At 42.5% G+C, this 21,304-nt stretch overlaps 1 protein-coding gene across 2 annotated transcripts in view; it reads right to left on the reverse strand.

Moving 5' to 3' along the window:
* ATXN1 (ataxin 1) overlaps positions 1-21,304 on the reverse strand; it is a 758,516-nt gene that overhangs the window by 609,460 nt on the left and 127,752 nt on the right. For both annotated transcript variants that reach the window (XM_029590698.1, XM_029590697.1), the window contains exon 2: positions 4,177-4,272. The gene's annotated coding sequence lies outside the window, so the exon portion shown is untranslated. The remainder of the gene's footprint in view (positions 1-4,176; positions 4,273-21,304) is intronic.

Here is a 21,304-nt window from a genome sequence, read left to right on the forward strand (position 1 = left end):
ATAGGCCATTCTAGGCTGTCTAGGAACTGTTCCAGCAGAACCGCTTTGGCTATCTCCAAACATGTCTTTCATTCTGGGTGCAGCCACTTCTAAGTGACATTTTTAAGTCTGTGGAATATGTTCCTTGGATTTTCTCCAGCCTGAGGAACTCCCCACCGAAATCACTGTTGGTAGGCATCTGGGGTGAGTCACGCTCTCTTTAGAATGGTGGCCTTGACTTCCTGGTATATGGCCTTATTTTCTGGATTGGCAGTTTGGAAGGCACCTTGGCTACTCCCAGTGAGTAGATTCCCCAGATAGGTAGCCCACCTGTTCTCTGGGGGGTTGTAAACACAGAGAAGCCGAAGGTCCTCAAAAGATATTTATTGGTATAAATGTTCCATGAATGCCTGACTCAAGGCCTGAGTTTCGCCCAATGAAGGGCTGCTTCAGGGGCTGATAGGAACAGATTTGTTCATTTGGCAAGTAGCATTTTAATTTTCTCATACCTCATTCGGGTTGACATCAACAGACAATCCCAAAGCATTGGTAGCAGGTCTATAAGTGTCTTGTTTGACAAAGAGAATTGTACACGTTGTGCACTGACATATTTTGATTGCTGTATAAGTATTCCTACAGTCAGGACGTTTTCGATTCCCCGCTATTTAACCAAAATACTCTGAGATTTGGAGCCAGCATGTTTTGAATGTACCCAAAGTATTCACACTGTCATGAGCTTAAGAGCTCCTTTATAAATAAATTGGAATGAGCACATCAACAAGACACTTATAGATCTGTTACCAATGTTTTGGGATTCTCTGTTGATGTCAATCTGAATGAGGTATGAGAAAATTAAAATGCTACTTGTCAAATGACCAAATCTGTTCCTAACAGCCCCTGAAGCAGCCCTTCATTGGGCGAAACTCAAGCCTTGAGTCAGGCATTCACGGAATTTTTATACCAATAAATATCTTTTGAGAACCTTCGGCTTCTCTGTGTTTACATCCCTCACGGCTTTACTAGACCGACTTCCATCCTGTTTTTTGGGCCCACCTGTCCTCTGGTCAGCCTGGGAATCAGGCTGAACATTCAAAGTTTTTCAGAAAAGCATCGGGGTCTTCTCCTGGGGTCATCTTAAGTAGTGTTGCTGACATGGGAAATGGACTGGTTACAGCGGTTTGCACAGTTTGTGCTATATGGGTTAGTACTGTATGCTGCTGCATCACCTGCTCTCGCAATGCCTGCTGCTGATCAATTTGTGTTTGCAGGGCATTCTGTAATTATTCCTGCCCTGTGGCAAAGATCTGGCTCACCTACTCCATCTTCCCTGCTTACCAAGCTGCCTCTCAACTACGAACGTCTCTGGGGACAGTGGGGAGGGGGGAATAAAATTAACTTGTTGGCCTGTCTGGTCCTACTCTCTGTTTGATCCCTGATATACAGGCGGGGCTAGCCCCCTTGGCCTGTTATGTGAAGGCTGGGTGAGTATAACTGGGAGGCTCCAGGAAAAGGAAAATAGACTCTGCAGGAGGTTTTTTTTTCTGCTGCTGCTGCGGCTGTGGGCTCTTGCCTGTGCTTCCTGCTTAGGCAAGAGATCACACTGCTGCCAACATATGTGGTAATTTGGCAAACTGCAGCTTGAAAAACAGCCAGAAGGAACAAGGAGGCAGACTCTGGCTGTTTCCTTTAAGTGCAATTTATTTACAGTGAAAGGAAGGTCAAATAAGCAAATGCAGCTCACCTTAAGTTCAGATAGCACTCAGACATCACACATAGTAGGTCTTTGCATAGAATGGGTTCCTGTCTGTTCTGCGGGGCCTTTCTAACCCTTCTAGGCCCTAAGATCTTGTACACTAGTGAGGGGTTCCTCCCTTCACCCAGGATTCCTTGCGGGTTTGGATCTTAAGGAACACTGGGCGAGACATCTGTACCTGGTTCCTTAAGGTGGTCTGATGGTTTTTCCTATAGACTCCCTCACAGAGTGTAAATTTTCCCAAAAATTTCCATGTACATAATAGCAAATATAATTGCGTGTGACTAGAAAAGGGACTTGTGCCCGTAAATTCACTTTGAAAATAAAATTACCCCCTAAAGCGAAAGGTTAGCCTCAAAAACAAAGTAAAGGGTACAGAGAACGGCTCCTTCACTCCACAAGAGTACAGTACATCGTCAGAGCATTCTCTCTGCAGAGAAAACAAACTTTTCCTTTACAGGTTATTGATCTTTGCATTTTCACAGCTTCTCCCCATTGCTGAGCTTCCGCCCTCCAACCACACACTCCACTGGAGATTCTCCGGTAGCCGCTTAATGAGTGCAAGCATCCTAATGGGGGCTGAAAGGCTCTTGGATGTTGGATTAAGTATGGAAACATGTCTGCTTATTTACCCAGGTTGGTAAAGACCCAAGAAAGGAAGATGACTTAAAATGGATTTGGATAAGGAGCAATCTTCTATACGTGGGCAAGCTTCTAGGGCTGGCAGCTGGAATATATTCTTAGCAGTGTAGATCAGACAAAAATGGCAGACTAGATGGTCTTTTCTGCGTCATCTACTACATTATTGTCAGTAATGACCCAGAAACCAATCAGAGGTGAGGCAGCAAAGGTTCTTTCTGTCTGCTAATCTCCAAAATACAAAGGAAAGAGCTTTGGTATTTTTACTTTCTCACTAAGGGGCAGATTTTAAAAGACGCACACGCACACATGCACCCCCGATTTTATAACATGCGCGCGCACACATGCACACTCGATTTTACAGCATGCGCGCGCAGGCGTGTGCATGTTATAAAATCGGGGGTCGGCGCACGCAAGGGGGTGCACAATTATGCACCTTGCGCGCGCCGAGCCCCACTGCCTTCCCCCGTTCCCTCCCTCCTAACCTGACCTTCCCACCCCTTCCCTAACCTTTCCTCCCTCTAGCCCTACTCTAACCCCCTCCCAAAATTTGTAATTTACCTTTTGCGCCTGCCGGCCAACTGCTGACGCACGATCCCAAATCACAGCAGCAAATGGCCGCTGTGCCTGGAGCCTCTGACCCCGCCCTGCCCACGCCCCCTTCCCGCCCCTTTAGTAAAGCCCTGGGACTTACACGCGTCCCGGGGCTTTACACGCGGCGCCGGGCCTTTTGAAAATAGGCCCGGCGCATAACTTTTTTAAAATCCGGCCCTAAGAGCGCATACTACTGTGGAACTCTATTACTTAGCACAACGTGCTAAACAATGGCAATTTTCTGTGCCTGACTCCATGTCATGCTCTGGAGTTCCCTGTGGACACCTACAGAACATAAGAAATTGCCAAGCTGATTAGACCAATGTCTATCGAGCCCAACATCCTGTTTTCAACAGTGGCCTGTTCAGGTCACAAGTACCCAGTAGATCCAAAAAGTAGATCTATTTCTTGTTAATCACTCCCAAAGATACGTAATGGCTTTGCTAAGTCCCACATAGCGGGGAAGATGCATTCCTGCAGAAACACATGAAACTAAACTCACAGCGTTTAGTACAAGTGACAACAAATCATGAAGAGGATTCCCTATGCTGACTGTCTTTCTCCTCTCAGGCCTGGAAAAAGGGCTTCCCTGGGGACAACACTATTTCCCCTCCTGAGCACTGTGGAGAGGATCCTTGGCCTTTACTGACTATATCATTGGCCACTGAGCATGATCGATAGGAACAATGTCAAAGATGCAGCAAAGACCTTTATTTTTAAATGGTCATTTTAAAATTAGATATTGTGGTTTTGCTGAAATAGTATCTTTCATCAAAACCATGGCATTTTCTTCTGCAGAATACTCTGGAGCCATCTCTTCTGGGCAATGGGACGTGTCAAAAAATTGCCATGAGTTCCTTATTAAATATCCAGATTTTATGTATGTGTGTGTATATACGTGTATATTACAAATAATTATATCAGTTTTCTTACCAGAGTATGAAATATCTCTATTTTGTATAATTTGGATGTCTGTTAATGAAAGCTAGTGGCCAAATCAGATTTTATTATTACTACCGACTACTGATTTTTTGCCACAATATCTCTGAAGGCTGTTGGTAAGTAGGTCATTTGCTATCGAAACGACTGATCAAATCAGTTTTTATGGTTGTCACTCAGTTCCCGCCACTTTGTGTTACATGTATCGAGTGCCCGTAGAAGGGGGAAAACTTGAGTTCATCTTGGAAGAGCAAATAAAAAGCACAACTTACTGAAAAATTCACCCCCTGCACAGAAGCCACTCTTCCCCTTGATTCATGGATGTAGTAAAGTTCTGCTGACGTTCCAGCCTCTTCTTGACCTTGTTGCTGAAAGAAAGAACAAGGATGTGAAATAACCTGCCATGGAGATGCCTCACATTCTAACAAATCTTTAGGTCCTGACTGTGTAAAATGTAATTCTGTCTCAACTGTAAACCCAGAACATGACAGCAGATAAAGACCATAAAGTCCATCCAGCCTTCCCAATTTCATTCCTGGTACAATGCCATAAAACCCAGTACATCTTTGGCTTTCCCTTCACTGTCTTTACGAACAGGGATCCTCCTTGCTTATCCCCTACTTGCTTGGATTTCTTTACCGTTTTTATCCCCACCACTTCCACTGGGAGACCACTCCATGCTTCCACCACCTTTTCCATGAAGAAATGTTTCCTAAAGGTGCTCCTGGGCCTAAATCCCTCTGAACCTCACACCAAGATCTCTGAAAAAGCTTTGCTTCTTGTATATTATTTATACATTTGAGGTATTTAAATATTTCTATCATATCACTTTTCAACTACTACTACTACTGTTCAATTCTTAACAGTGCTATTATTTTTGCATGTTTGATTGATACAGTCTTTTGATGTTATTATTATTTTATGGATGTTTCTTTTGTGAACTGCTTAGAATTTTGGATTGGCGGATTATACATTTTTTAAATAAATATACCCCAATCTGTCTTCTTCTGTAGGACATCTATATGTGGATCCTTAAGTCTCATGGGTTTTGGCCTCTCTCTGAACCACCTCGACCCTGTCTATATTCTAGGTGAGGTTTCAAAAATAATGAAATAGAAGAAATATTAAACACTTCAGTTCAGTTTTCAGTCATGGTCCTGCTTCACAAAAGTGGCAGGGAGGAGGCTAAAACTACAAGTTGGTTAGCCTTGCCTCAGTGATGGGAAAATTAATGGAGAGACTGCTAAAGGAAAAGATAATTACCTATCTGTAATCCAATAGGTTATAAGATCCAAGGCAACATGGTTTTACATGAGGAAGTTCCTATCAAGTTAATCTGATTACTTGGTTAGAGAACTGGATCAAGGAAGAGTGCTAGATGAGGTTTACTTGGATTTCAGCAAGGTTTTTGTTTTGGTCTCACGTAGGAGGCTCATAAATAAAATGAGAAGCCTGCGTATGGGTCCCAGTGTGGTAGAATGGATCACAAATTAGTTGACTGACAAACATCAACTTGTAGTGGTAAATGGAACCTGTTCTGAAGAAAGAAGTGTGATAAGTGGAGTGCCTCAAGGAAAAGTTCTTGAACCTGTTCTGTTCAATATCTTTGTAAGCGATATTGCGGAGGGATTAGAAGTTAAAATCTGTCTCTTTGCAGATGACTCTAAGATCTGCAACGGAGTGAACATGCTTGAAGGTGCAGAAAAAGAAGCGACCTAGAAAACTCAAGAAATGGTTGAATATTTGGCAGTTGGGATTCAATGCCAAAAAGTGCAGAGTTATGCATTTGGGGTATGGCAATCCGAAGGAGCTATATGTGTTGAGGGGTGAGAGACTGAGGTGCATGAACTGGGAGAGAGATCTCAGGGTGATAGTATCTGATGATCTCAAGATACCGAAGCAATGGGATAAGGCTGAGGCTAAGGCCAGAGGGATACTGGGCTGCATCAAAAAGCATAACACGCAGGAAAAAGGAGGTGATAATGGCGCTGTACAGATCCTTAGTGAGGCCTCACCTGGAATACAATGTTCATTTCTAAAGGCCTCACCTCAAAATGGATAAGAACAGAATGGAAGTGGTCCAGAGAAATGCAACCAAAAATAGTGTGGGATCTGTATGGAAAGACATAAGAAATGAGACTGAAGGACCTTAGTATGCATGTTCTAGAAAAGAGATGAGATGGGGTACATATGATACAGACCTTGAAATATCTGAAAGTCATTATTGATGCACAAAAATAAAATATTTTCCAATGGAAAGGAAACTGCAAAATTAGAGGTCACAATATGAAACTCAAAGTAGGGGAAGACTCAGGAACAATGTCAGGAAATATTTCTTTATGGAAAGGATGGTAGACACATGGAATGCCCTCCTGGAAGAGGTAGTGTAAACAAGAACTGTAATGAAATTCAAAAGAGTATGGGTCAAACACAGAGGATCACTGCTGGTTAGAAAATGGAAATGAAAGAATGGGTAACATTTTCCTATTACACCTAAAGTTTGCATTGCGGCTTGGGGGTAGCCTGCATGGAGCGGCAGATGCTACTACCCTTTACAGAGGACTTGGGGATAGCCTGCACGCACCAGTTTATTTATCAAAAGACTTGCTGAAATCCAAGGAAAACCACATTTAGTGCTCTTCCTTGATCCAATTCTCTAATCACCATATAAAAAGAAAAATCAATCAGATTTGTTTGACAGGAACTTCCTCTTGTAAAACCATGTTGCCTCACATTCTGTAACCCATTGGACTGCAGATAGGTCATGATCCTTTCCTTTAGCAGTCTCTCCATTCATTTTCCCACCACCACAGTAAGGCAAACTGCCTGTAGTTTCTAGCCTCCTCCCTGCTACCACTTTTGTGAAGCGGGACTATGACCACCCTTCTCCTATCTCCAAAGATCCAATAAACAGGTCCTTCAGTGGATCTGCCAGCACTTCTCCTACAAGAAAAGAATAATAAAAAATTAAAATTACAAAAAAAGCTTGCTGGGAAGACTGGATGGACCTTCTTGATTGTTGCAGATCTTAATGTAATCTGCAAAGAGGCAACCCATCCAGAATAATCACTTACAATAATAGTGAACAGAACTGGCCCTATGACAGATCCTTGAGGCACTCCACTAATCACCCTTCTTTCCTCAGAGTGAATTCCATTTACTAATATCCTCTGTTGTCTATCATTCAATCAGTTGCTAATCCAGTCCACCATCTTGGAGCACACCCCCAGCCTCTTCAGTTTATTCATGAGCCCCTGTGTGGGACAGTATCAAAAGCTTTGCCGATAATCTCCATTTTTGGGAGAGGTTTTGCTGTTAATCTCCATTTTTGGGAGAGGTTTTGCTGTTAGGAAACATGAGTTGGTCATCTTATCTATCTAAAGGATATGTTAAATTTGCTCAGTTGGCTATTTTGTTGGCCAAATTCTGCATATTGAAAGTATGGATAATAGAAGCTTCTCCATCATTAAAAATGTGGTATTTACAAATGTTAGAGTACATTGGAACTTAACAAAAAGGCTTGATGCCAAATTTCAGCAAAAACATCTGCATAAAAATGATTTATTGGCTTGGGAAACCTTTTGGAAAGTTACACCTTTGTCCTATAAAGAAGGATTCAAGTAGATGTATTCCTACTATATGGACTTGTTTACATTATTGCAATTTGTCATTGCCGCTCAAGTTACCCACACATGTATTGCATATGCTTTTAGCTAATCTGATGGACTGGGTGTGTATGTGTGTGACTGGATGTTTGTCCTGTGTTTATGTTGCTGTTCTGGGTAACAGTTTCTAAAATCATAAACTGATGTAATAGAAGTACAAGTTGTATGGTTATTTCATGTTGGAATTTTCATTTGCATCAATTAAAGAAACGTTACAAAAAAAAACCAAAAAAAACTTGGCTGAAATCCCAAGTAAGCTACATCCAGCACATGTTTCCTTTCTAATTCTCTGGTCACCCATAGTAATTCTATAACATAGTAGATGATGAAAGAATAAAAGATCCATTAGTCCATACAGTGTGTCTAATTATTCTTGTCTACACTGCATGGGTATATCCCAGTTGTCAGCCATAGAAATCTGCTTGTAGGATATCACTTCTTAAGAAGCGAGTTATTGTTTACATCCACATTGGTTCTCTACCACCCTAAAAAGCTGAACATACAAGATCCTATACTTAATCCAACACCCAGCAATCCCTTTTCCCCATACCGTCTTATCATCATATATAGCAACGTGTACAGTAACCAAAACTAGTAAGACTATTGCCCACATATCCAGCCTCTTAGGACCGCATGGCCTTGCTGGACAATACTTGGCCACCAGCAATCTGCTGGCACCAATTTGGTAGGTTTCTAAAAATTTGTAGCCTGCTGAAATCAGTCGACTACCCCATAGCCTGCAGTATTACTAGATTGTGCTTCCTTGCTCCATCCAGTATGAGCAAATAAGGTCCATTAGGCCCACCTAGATTGTCTAACCTCACTCCTGATGCAATGCCACATATTCCAACTGATCTCTAGTTTTCTCCTCATTACTTTGCTACTGGAGATCCTCTATGCTTATCCCACTGAATCAAATAAATTGATCAGATTTGTCTCATATGATCTCTCTTTAGTGCTCCGGGTTGTCTCTTCTGTGTAGGATCGAGCACGCCCCCCTTCCGAACGCTTGCATACAGTGAACTACCTTCTCCAGATAGCCATTTGCTGCCTGATTGAACCCATTCATGTTCTTGGATCACTAGCTATGGTATGTCTGCTCTGTATTTTTCCCGTCTTTAATTTCGTGTTGTGTTTATTTTACAGTGCTCAGTTACATTTCTTATTTTTCATCTAGAAATATTTCTGCAAGGCTTTGTTATGAATTACATCTAGCATGTCTTTGCGCGGTATGTACTGTTTGTTTAAAATCCTCTGCTTATGATTCTTCGTGCTCTCGTGTCCATTTCTAATTTACTTCTTATCCCTTTGTAACAGTGCATGAATCCAACTACATAGTAACCCGCTGGGACATACTACAACTAGGTACTTTTGCTACCCTAATTGGTGCCATGTCTATGCTCTTTAGCTTGCTTCTGCTAATGCCTCCTTTTGTTCTCTGTTACTTCCTTTCCCTCCCTCTTTCCTTCCTCATTTTTAAACTTCTTTTATTTTCTGTTTTATTTCCAAGCCTTATTTCTGGTTGCTGTTCCTTGCCTCTCAGGTTTTGTTAATTTTACATGTTGTGTGCCCCCTTTTACACTATGTTCCGTATTGTCTCAAACATTATACATGTTGCATTTATAAATGTCCGTATATTTTTAATTTTTTTGTTCAACTGTATTATCATTTTGTTCAACTGTATTATTTTCTATTCTAAAATTACCCATTTATGTATATGTATATGCTTTCTCCAGGCAGCTAGCTCTGCCAGTTGGTGTCTTGTTGATGTTTTTTGCTTGTCATGGATCCTTGCTATTTTCTTGCTTTAATTGCTTTGTTTTATTCTTTATTGGCAGTTGAGTTTTTGGGCCTTTGTCCCTCCTGACGCAGCCTATGTGGCGAAACACAGTCTGCGTCAAGGGACCGAAACATTTCCTGTACAATGTGAATAAAAGTTGGAAATGCTTTGTACAGCTTGAAATTTTTCTTCATTAATTGATTGATTCACACACCCTTCACAAGGATCCGAAAACCTTGAGCACTATACCATCTTTAATTGGCTCACCACCATCTAGTATACTGCTCAGCGTCTTCACGCTATTTTATTTATTTATTTATTTATTTATTTAGATTTTTTATATACCGGCATTCATGACCAGGTCACATCATGCTGGTTTACATAGAAACAAGGGGTGCATCGAACAGTAGAACTAAACTGGTGCGAGGGGGAGCAGTTACAAAAAACAGGGGTATAGAACTGGGAGAGGAAGAAAAGAAGAACGGGGAGGAGTAAAAGAACTGTATGGGGATAAGATAAATAACTTAGTGATTATTTACAGAACCAAATGGAAGCATTGTTAAAGGAATTGGAGGCGGTTATGAATTCCCTTTATTATTTGTTCCCTTTAGTAAAAGGCGGTTATGAGTTCCCTTTATTATTTGTTCCCTTTAGTAAAACCATCTTGCCTCAGATCTTGCATATCATTGTACTATCTTTTCCTTTAGAAAAGTCTCTATTAATTTACCCACCACTATGGTGAAACTAACCAGCCTACAATTTCCCACCTCTCCTTATTACCACTCTTATGAAGAAGGACATCAGCTCTTCTCCAGTCTCATGGAACCAGTCCTCTCTCAAAAGACTCAAACAGAGCCATACGTGGACCTATCAGAAATACTATGAGATCCCTTAATATTCTATGATGTATCACATTTGATCCCATTGTTTTATCCACTTCTATTTTTGCTAGTTCCATGCAAACATTCTGTTCTATAAATGGGACAGAATCCACTCCACTACTATAAGTACTGCTTCCTATTTTTTTTGTGGTCCTTCTCCAACCCCTTCTATTATTGTTTAGTACCTCTTTCTTTTCTCAGTCTTACAATCCACCCTCTGCATCTCCTCCTTTCACTGATGTATCTAAGAAAAGATGTCACCTTGCTCTGCAACCTTAGCTATTTTTTATTCTGCTAATGCCTCTGCTATCCTGACTACCTTTCCTGTTTCACCCACATTTTCAGATTGTCTTTTCTGTACTTCTCTTTCTGAGATCTCTTCTATCTTTTGAATGCTAATCTTTTTGCCCTGACTTTTCCACCCACTGCCTCTGAAAACCATTCTTCTTTTCCTCTTATTTTTTTTATTTGCCTGAGCATTGCCCCCAAAGAGAATTCAGGATCTCTCTACTCCTAATCGATTCTGCAAGTGGTATGCCCCAATCCACATCTGGTAAATTAAAATCTCCTACCAGTAACAATCCCCTTTTATTACTGCTTTATGTATGTTATAATTAGATCTCTAGCCACTCTTCCGCTGGTGCAGAATGTCTGTAAGTCAGTCCAATGCAGATGGAAGTGCCATTCTCCTCTCTCCGAAAGGATCCATAGTGCCTCCTCCTTTCCCCATACTCCTTGCATTTCAGTTGATTTATTATTTTTTTTTTACATAAAGTGCTACTTCTTCCCATGTTCCACTTCCCCTATCCTTCCTGAAGAGAGATTATAGCTTGGTATGGCTATCTCCCAGTTATGGGATTCATTGAACCATGTCTCAGTGATAGCAACAATATTTAGAACTGCCTTTCCCATCAGTGTTAGCAAGTCTAAAATGTTATTACCTAAGCTATTTCTCCTTGCCTCACTGTATTTTTGTATAGCATAATACCTGCTCCCCTTGCCATTCCTGTACTTAACAGATAGTCTTGTAAGATCCTCACTTTTGTGTTTTTGTCCATTAACTTAATCGTCAAGGATGACAGCCAGATAGAATCGGCTTCCACCAACCACCTCCCTCTTCTAATTTAAATTCATATCTATGAATGATCTGAATCTCTCACTTAGGATCTTGGTCCACCTCACAGGACAGGATTTTATTGTCCCATATACGGCTCTAGCCCCAATATATTCAGATCCTCCTGTTTATACCATGTCTTCAGCCATGCATCTAAGCTATTGATGTGACATACCTGTTTGTTGTAATGACAGGCTAATGCCCCAGAAAATGCTACTGTCCTGGGCCTTGCTTATTGCCTAGCTCCTTCTCCTAATTTCTTGAACTCCTCCTGTACTAAACTGACTTTGTTTCTAGCCAGATCATTGGTCCCCTGTTGGTCTATGACATCAACTTCACATTTCCTTCTTTCTGCTAAGGGTAGACTAAGAATAATGATAGTATCCTTATCACCTAAGATCCTGGAATGCATTTGACCTCTGTTATCACTAATTATGCCCCTATGTCAATGCATCTGGTGCATTTTCTGCACTTTTTATACTGCCCTTGGGTCTGCTTCTATAGTGGTGGGGTTTTTTTCAACTCTGTCACCACTTCAGCTGCTTTTTCAGGTATATCTTCTATTTCCAATGCTGTGAAGGCACTGGAAACAAATACGTAGAGATCCTGTTAGATTGCTACCAGTGACCATGAGGAATATTCCGTTGTTACAGGGGGAAATAGAAAAGTAATTAATGTGGGTATGTAGCTTCCCCATCTGGGAGCCTAGAATGGTGTATAAATCCCTGCCACTATTTTTGGGTGTAGAATTTTAGGTTGCCCTTCCAGGGACAGCAAGTCCATGGCAGTTCCCTGGTTTTGTTTATTATTATTATTTTATATATATATATATATATATATATATATATATATATATATACTTTGTTTTTGAAGTTGTAAAACATAATATAGAACAAATAAAGGTACAATCATGGCAGCAGAGCAAATTTCAAGTACACCAAGTAAACCATAAATAAGTGTATTAGATTACAGTGTCTCACATCGTAGCTTTAACTAAATCACCAAAATAAATGCCGAAGCATTAAACCACACAAATACAAGACAACAATTCATTCATTCACATGCACACCAAATAAACCAAGAGCTCTATAGGATTAATACCAGTGAGTGCTGAAACCTAAAAGCTTCAAGTGGTCCATTAAAGAAATGGGTAGAAGTAAACAGAAATTCACCCATGCTTGCTTATAATCCTGGGATAGTGGCCATTGCGTAAATAAAACATCTAATCGCTCAATATGCATCCAATCTGACATAAGTTGGTACCAAAGTGAGACAGGAGGAGTTTGTCTAAATCCAAAATTTCTAAATGCAAAAAAAGGCCCACAGCAATTCCACAAACAAATTTCATTAAACCCTTTGATAACGGTAAAGAAAATAATGGAGAACTCAGGAGCAAAAAATGACCATCACAAGATGAATGCAATTGAGTGATTCTGTTAATCATAGACAAAAAGGAAAAACTTTATGATATAAGAGGAGCTTATATATAAAAGAATCCTTATCAATTTTACACTTAATACAACAATCTGATATTATAATACCAAAATTAAACACCTTAACATTGTCAACATAGTTGTTTTGCAATATCTTAAAGAACATTTCTTGAAACTAAGAATCTAAAGAAAGTTTATTTCAAAATCAAAACAATGCACAACATCGAGAGAAGTAACTTCTATACCAATAGAATGAGACCAATAATGTGTTGCGATCCCCCCTGCTGCTGCGCTGCAGGAGGTCTCTTACCTTCCTCCAGAGGCCGCCTTGAAGCCAGGGCCTCGCCTGCGCATCATCCAGGACTTGCTCCAGAGCCTGAGAGGCCTAGCTGCTCCTGAGGCATGCCTGTGGCTTGCAAGCCTCAGCGTTTGGACTTCCTGCTTCCAGCCACGCCCGTTTCTCTAGGGGCTGGCCCGCAGCTCTCTACCCTAGTTATAGGACCAGTGGTGGGCGGTCCTGGCAAGCTCCTCCCAGGGAGTTGCCTTCTACCTCCAGTATTTAAGGACTTTCTGTTCACTGTGTCGGTGCCTTGGATCTGAGCATTACAGTCGCCTGTAACCTAGCCGATCCAGGTCCTCCATGTTTGATGGCGCCTTGTCCTGTCTCTGCTTGATGTTCCTGATGTCCAGTGTCTCTGCCTTGATGCCTGTCTCTGACCCTGCCTAGATGTTTGTTCCTGTGCCTGCCAGCCGTAAGTGCTTCGGATGTGAGTTTCCCAGCATCGGAGTCCTGTTCGCCTGGGTCTTCCCTGCGCCCTCCTTCTCAGCGTGGTCCGTGACCAGCCTCCCAGGGCTGTGTAGGGCGCGTCTGGGACAGGGTGGTCCGTGACTCAGTCCCACGGGTGGGCTGAGTAGGGTGCCCTGATGGACAGTGCAATGTTCCCGTCCAGCCTTGTCTCCAGTGTCTGCTTCAGCCCGTACCCTGATGTCTTCCTCTGCCAGCCGAGGGGGCTTCGGATGTGAGTATCCCAGCATCGGAGTTCCTACTCTCCTGGATCCTTCTAGTGTCTCGCTTCAGCCCTTGTCCTGATGTCTCCGTCTTGCTTCAGCCTGCTTCTGCCCCGTCTGATGTCTTCAGTTTAAGGACTCTGTCTGCCCTCGCCTCTGTCTGGCCTGCTGCCCATTGCCGTTCCCTGCGGCGGGTCCGAAAGGGCCGGGAACAGTCGGAGGACCGTTCACTAGTCAACTTCCCCGTGTTGGCTACCATGGGCATGCAGGTCCGGCTGAGGGTCGGACTCCCTGCTTCTGTTCCTGCCTGCCTGGCTCACCATGCCTGCTCAGCTCACCTCCCACGGTGTGGCCTTGGGCTCCTCCTGGGGTCCTGCCGTGGCCCAAGGGCTCACCACCCGCCCGAGACGACCGCGCCCGCGCGCGCTCGTAACATAATGTGCCAAATCGGATAACGCTTCAGGCTTAAATGTAAATATATGTAGTTTACACCACCAGCATAACTTATTTATCTTTTTCCCCATAGACTGCAGATTTTCTGCCAAGGAGCCTGGATGAAATAAAATGTTAGAACTCCTCTGCAACTGTTGAACATAATGTTGTGCTTGTAAATATGCATAAAACTGAGATTGGGGCAGATAGTATTGTTCACATAATTGATCAAAAGTAAAAAGGCATCCATTATTGTAACAATAAAGTGATGAAATATGCACTATACTTTTGTCTGCCATTCTTTGAAAATTCCACCCTGGAGACAAGGGGGAAACTGCAAATTACCCACCAATGGTGGAAAACCCAGAAGCTTTGGGCGAAACACACCACCATTTATACATATAGGGCTGGATTTTAAAAGGATTACATGCGCCGGGCCTATTTTAAAAAGGCCCAGTGATGCGCGTAAAGCCCCGGGACGCGTGTAAGTCCTGGGGCTTTACAAAAGGGGTAGGGAGGGGGTGGGGCGGGGTGGTCCGGGGGCGGGGCAGGGCGGGGTTAGGCTCCCGGCACAGTGGCCATATTTGCTGCTGTGCTGGGGATCGTGCGCCGGCAGTTGGCCGGCGCGCTCAACTTACTTCAGCCCCAGGGCTGAAGTAAGTTGTGAAATAAAAAAAGCAGAAATAAAAGGTAGGGGGGAAAGGACAGGGGAGGTAGGGGAAGGAAAGGTGGGGTAGGGGGTAGGGAATGAGGGAAGGCAGTGCGGCTCCACGTGCTCAAGGTGCACAACTGTGCACCCCCTTGTGCGCACCGACCCCTGATTTTATAACAGTGCCTCAAAATTTCCAGTATCTGATAAATGAAGCAGCTCAATAAGGGAAAGAGGGGCCATTTTAGCAGCCACTAAGTTGGGAGGGTATGCAAAAAATATATGAGGAAGTAATCCATTCCCAAAGTAACCATACCTGACATTCCATATTATAATAGCAAACATCAGGAAGATTTAATCCTCCAAATCATTGAAGACGCAATCATTTTTCACATCTAATCCGGGCCTCTCTCCCATACCACAGAAACTGCACCAACACTGATTTTAAAAGTGCCAAATCTTTATTAAATATCCAAAACAGGCATCAACTGCATCCTATACAACAATAGATTTCCTGAACTCAGGATAAGGATGGAGGTGCCTTTAATTCTGGTCACTTCCTCCCTACTTAATGCAGAGAGCGGCAAACAAATAGGGCAACCCTAAAGCCTCCAGAAAGCTTGTCTAAAAGACCAGGCCCGGCGCCACCAAGTGTGCAAGCCATGCAATTGCACAGGGCAGCACACTCAGTGGGGCAGAATCTGGAGCAGAGAGAGGCCTGTGCTGCCACCGGTGGACCCAATCCCACCGACGGCGGAAGAAGAGGTGGTCTGTGCTGCCATCGATGGACCCAATCCCAACAGTGGTGGAAGAAGAGGAGGTTACAGTAGAGGAAGCCCTTCTGTAGCTCCTCCTCCGTTGCTGGTCCCACAGTATTGAACACTCGCGTGCTACAACTTCCTGTATTCTTACGAGATGAGAATACAGGAAGTGCTAGCACCAGGAGTGTTGAATTACCGCAGTGTCAGGACAGGAAGAGGAGCTGCAAAAGGGCTGTTCTCCACAAAGTAAAAGGTACAGGCAAGCAGCAGGAGCAGCGGAGGAGGAATGAATGAATGTATGCGTGTGAGAGAATGTGTGCGTGTGAGAGCCTGTGAACAGTGTGTGTGTGTGTGTGTGAATGGGAGGCTGTCTGGAATGAGTCGGTGTGTGAATGGGAGGCTACCTGGGATGGGTGGGTGTATGAATGTGAGACTGCCCGTGCCTGGGCTGCATATGTGTATGTGTGTGTGTGAATGGGTGTAGGTGTGTGTGTGTGTGTGAATGGGAGGCTGCCTGTGATGGGTGTGTATATGTGTGAATGGGAGGCTGCCTGTGATGGGTGTGTATATGTGTGAATGGGAAGCTGCCTGTGATGGGTGAGTGTGCGTGATTGGGAGGCTGCTTGTAATGGGTGTGTGTGTGTGAATGGGAGGATGCCTGGGATGGGTGTGTATATGTGTGTGTGTGTGAGTGAGAGAGAGAGAGAGAGAGAGAGAGGAAATGGGGGGAGCAGGTGGATTCCAACCTGCCAGCAGCTGAAATGAAGATGAGAGCCTGAGGCTATTGGCAAATCCCAACCAAAGAAGAGCTGGAGATACCTGTGGGTTTGTCTGAGCGGGAGCACGTCTGCCACTGCACGTCTGCCACTGCAGGCAACCAAAAAAATATGCACATTAATTTTTGTCTCCATGAAAAGAGCTCAAGCATGATCACTTCTAGCTCTGTGCCCGTCTTGTGCAACAAAGGCAGCCATTTCAAGACTGCTGTGGCCGCCACACAAACCGTTTAAAAACAAGGTGCAATGTTTCATCTTGTATAGCTAAAATATGACTTTAGATACCTTATCAAAGTTCACAATCAGAGCACTTTAGATAGAAACACTTTATCTGGATTTTTCTCTAGATCACGTCCCTTGTCTGTGCTGTGAACCTCATCCAGGGGTGCTACAAGTTACCAGGGTTCAAGTTCAATGTGTGTGTGTGTGGTGGGGGAATGCTATCTTCCTGGGCCCCTGGCAAGGTCGCTGGCTCTTGAGTACTCACATTCCAGCTGGATGATGCCCACCCAGTGCATGACAGTCCAGAATAGGAGCATGAAGGTAAAAATTAACAAAAGGGTTAAGAAGCAATCGATTCAATGTCTATCCATACAACAAAGGGACTCTGGAAAAATAACCAAACAGAGACCTGAGTGGTGTTCAACATAAGTTTACTTTAACTTAAAATGAGTATTTCTTTCTTTATTTGAAAATTTATATCCTGCCTATCTAAAATACTAGGAGGGTATCCAGGCCCGAATTGAAAAAATTAAGAATAGAATAAAAAATATGAAAAGTGATGAAAACCATAGTTTCCTTGTCTATTTCAGATCTCCTTACTGGTCTCTTTTCTCCTGCTCCACCCACCATGTTAAAGAATCCCTTCCCTTGAAGGGTAGGGTAACTGGAGTGTAATTCCAGCATGCACTGGTCAAAAGATGGAAAAGCATCCCCAGCTCAAAAATCGAACCAAGTCCAAACGGTCAAAACTCTCAGATTGTAATCCAACTTCCCCAAAACTGCAAATCTCTTGAGTTCTCTGGTCAAGAGTCCCAAATTCTTCTCACCTCGCTTCTTTATTTGCACAGGGAAAAATATCTTTGATTTCAGCCTTTCAGGATCTCGGAGGGGGAACACCCTTCCCTCCAGACTGAATCATTCTTCTCCCAAAAATCTCTATGTTGATCAAGATCCCCAGGGATAAGGAAAAGATTCAACAGCCAAACTCTTTCTCCTTCTCTCTCCAACCCACTCACTTGAGATCCAAGGATGATCTAGTTTCTTTCCTTCTTGTCAGCTCCTCCCTCACTACTCTCCAACCCACTGAAACACTGGGCATGCTCCAGGGGATTTTATACCCCACTGAAGCCTTTTCCCAAAAAATCGTGGGGTTATGGCAAGGGGAGGAATCCCAACTATCAAAAAAAACCCCCCAAAACCTCCCACTGCCCATTGCTGGAAAAATTACTTGGGAGCCAATGTTAGTAACTGGCAAAGTCCCGTCATACACATTTACAAGAATACGCTATTCATAGGCTTCTTTATAGGTTATTGAGATAATAAAGTGTTACGTTTACAACACTGACTGGCTTCTCTTGCATGCTGTAGACTTTTCCCAACTCTGTTGACTTGACTAAGTTTCCCATGTTCCAAATACCTGGCCTCAGTGATTAGTCACGACTCACGACAGGGGGTTGAATTGCACCAGTTTATATCAAAAGACTATTTCACAATTTTAAGCTCAGAGTGTGTGAGCATTTATTTTACTTTATCAGCTAAGTGTACTTCCGGTCCATGATGCAAGACTTCATTTCTACAGAATTTTCCATTTCAAAGAAATTCCCTAGTATGAAACTTATTAAAAGTTAAGACATTCAAACGATTCAGCAACGCTGTGAATGCAGTGTAGAACTGCTACGACCTCTACTTTACGTTATCTAGCCAGTTAGAAAGCAGCTTGATGCCCTCCCACTCACAAAGAAAGATTAAATTGATATTACTCGCATGGTATTTTTAAATGTGACAATGAAGCAGTTTCAAAAGCTACCTTTTCAGGAGGAAGGATGGCGGAGGTTTCCCACACTCTGAAAGTCCTTCATGCAGGGAAATCTGAATAGTTAACCTCCTCTACACTGCTGTAAAGCATAACCTCACTCTATGAAAAGGGTAAGACGAGAAGGGTTTCCAGTGGGCTGCACACTTGTGCTCCACCGTTATGAAAGTGATCAAGGTACACTTAGAATCAAGACTGATTCATAGAACAATTACTTCAAGAAATTTAGAAATAAAAGATCAACAAATACGCTGCAGGGGAATAACCTTTTTACTGTACTAAATTAGTACATTTGTGACTTAATACTTTTTTTTAAACTTAAAATTTGGAGGAGTATAGCATCCAAAGAAAGGGGTCACCATTACTGTCTCCCCACATGGGAAAACAGCACGTCAACCCCTCATCGTGAGGATGCGGAGTCCGGGATGGCAGTAGGGATAAATCACAGTGTACTACAATAAGAATATAATACTTGCCATACTGGGTCACACCAAGGGTCCATCAAGCCCAGCATCCTGTTTCCAACAGTGGCCAATCCAGTGGATAACTTGATTTCTTGGGAGCTTTACCACTTTCCTTCCTATTTCCTTGATTCTTATGAATATGGGTGCCCTTGCTGTCTCTTCCCAAACAGGGGAAGAGACAGCACTAGAGAAGATTCTCTCATGCCATCCTCCCTGGCTTCCGGTGGTTGGGGTGTCTGCTGCTGCCTGCAGGAACCTCTGCGGGAGCGGGAGGGAAGAGTCATGCGCAGACTCACATCTTGTAACCAAGACTGAGGTTTTGTATTTTCAAGGCATGGTAGGTGCTGAATCAAAGACTGGCAGTCCGATGGTACATGGCTCATCATTTTGAATGTTTCATATGATGGGCATGGTTTTCAAGCCAAGTTTCTCATTTTAATACACCCCACTATTTTCTATAGGAGATACTTTGTCAAATGAGGGGATCAATTTTAAATAAATAAAAAGCATAATAATATGTGAAAGGATGGAAGTTACAGTTTGGCTGAATTAGAACTGCGCATTTTTATTAATATTGAACAGCAAGAAAAGAAAGAATGAAACAGAGAATGAGAATAAATCAGAGCCAAGGACAAATAAGAATAGTGAGACAAAAGTGCTTATTTTTGAGTTGGAATGAGTGGTGTTTTTTTCTTGTTAATTCAGTTTGACTCATGTTTGGCCAGACTACTTAGCTTTGGCTTGACCTGGCAAGTCAGGCTAAAAATAAAGAATAAAAAGCACCAACCATATCTAGGAAATAGAAATGGACCTTCCTCTATGGAAAGCAATCATTCTCTATTGCAAAGCCTCTTTGCTCTTTGAAATCAACATAAAATGTGACTGATCACATACATCATAATGGTGTTATGTCGTCAGTGTTTCCATGCCCTTTATATGTTTCAAACTCATGCCCGAAGGAAACCAAGAGACTGGCCCAGGGAGGGTTAGTATAGTGAGCTAGGAAACAGGAGATCTGAATTCACGTTTCCTCTGCTACCATTTGTTGCGACCTCAGGCAAAGTTACTTTATCCCAGTTGCCTCAGGATCCTACATAGAATATACTTCTCTTTAAAGGCAAGGGCTCAATGTACTTGTATGTACAACTTACTGTGCTGAGGCCTAGATAAACCCGGTGTTTGTTTTTATTTTTTGTATATATATGTGGGTAATATTCTATATACCTGCTCAGCAATTGATCTAAATAATTTTTTTCTTTTATTTTTTACTTCCAAAAAAATTTTTTAAGGAGGGCAGGAGATGGTTTCATATATTATTGTACTAGTTTCCAGAGGTGAACTGGTATCCTTCACTGAAGCATTAGTCTTGGAATGAGGGGGAGGGGCTTCTCCTCCCTATGCCTTCCACTTCCTGGTACAACAGATTTATGCAGTCTCAAAAATTTTAAAAAACAAACTTTCATCTAGTTGATACTTAGCCTCTCTCGCCAGCTCTCTTTCCCTCTTGAGTAAGCCTCTGTACACTATCTCTTGCTTTCTGTCTGGAAGTCCAAATTTTTTAATATTTATTATCAGAAACAATGAAATGATAAAAAGAGAATGTAAAAAAAAAAGAAAGAAAGAAAGAAAGACAACCAACCATTCAATCTTTTTCTTTATATGGCCTCAGCGTGCAGTTTTTAGCACTTGAAACAAAGACTTCTTTGGCAGTGAGACACAGGCCTTACAGCCTGACAGCCCTGAATGGCAGCTCTGGATGCTGTTAATAACGCAGAAACTACTTCCAGGCTTGCGTGGATTGTAAAACAAGTGTAAATGCAGAGGTGAGGAAATGAGGTGCCTGAAAGGTTATATCTGATGACTTCTTTCCACCATAGCTAAATGTCATGTGGCTCAGACTCTTACACAGCACCTCACGGTTTTTTTTAGCTCCAAATTTCTAACAAGAAACCTAATGGTTTTCTAATGCATTTATTTTTTTTTTCCCTTGCTGGATGCTGACTGTAATTTTCTCCAAGAGACTCTATGTTTGAAAAGTAAAGATATGTAAGGAAATGTGAAAGCACTGCTGTCTCCACTGCATGCCTCTGCTCACTGGCAAGCTCTGCAGAGCCTCCCACTATTACTTTCACTCATTCCCCTGTAGGAGCAGCAGTGAGTGCTGCCTTGGCATTCGAATTCAGTCACCAATGTAGGGAAGAGCCTGTAGTGCAAATCAACCCTTGTTCAATCTGAGAGCAAGTGCTTCTTCCACAATGCATAAAGAAAACAGCTCCACTTTCAACAATAGGCAAGCCTTACAAAAAAAAAAAAAAAAGAAGCAGTAAACAGAGGTAACTTGTAAGAATGTAAAATATCATTTAAAAAGTTAACCAAAACTACTAACATGAAGTGTTTAAACG

The sequence above is a fragment of the Rhinatrema bivittatum genome, chromosome 2, assembly GCF_901001135.1.
Source record: "Rhinatrema bivittatum chromosome 2, aRhiBiv1.1, whole genome shotgun sequence".
Taxonomy (NCBI): domain Eukaryota; kingdom Metazoa; phylum Chordata; class Amphibia; order Gymnophiona; family Rhinatrematidae; genus Rhinatrema; species Rhinatrema bivittatum.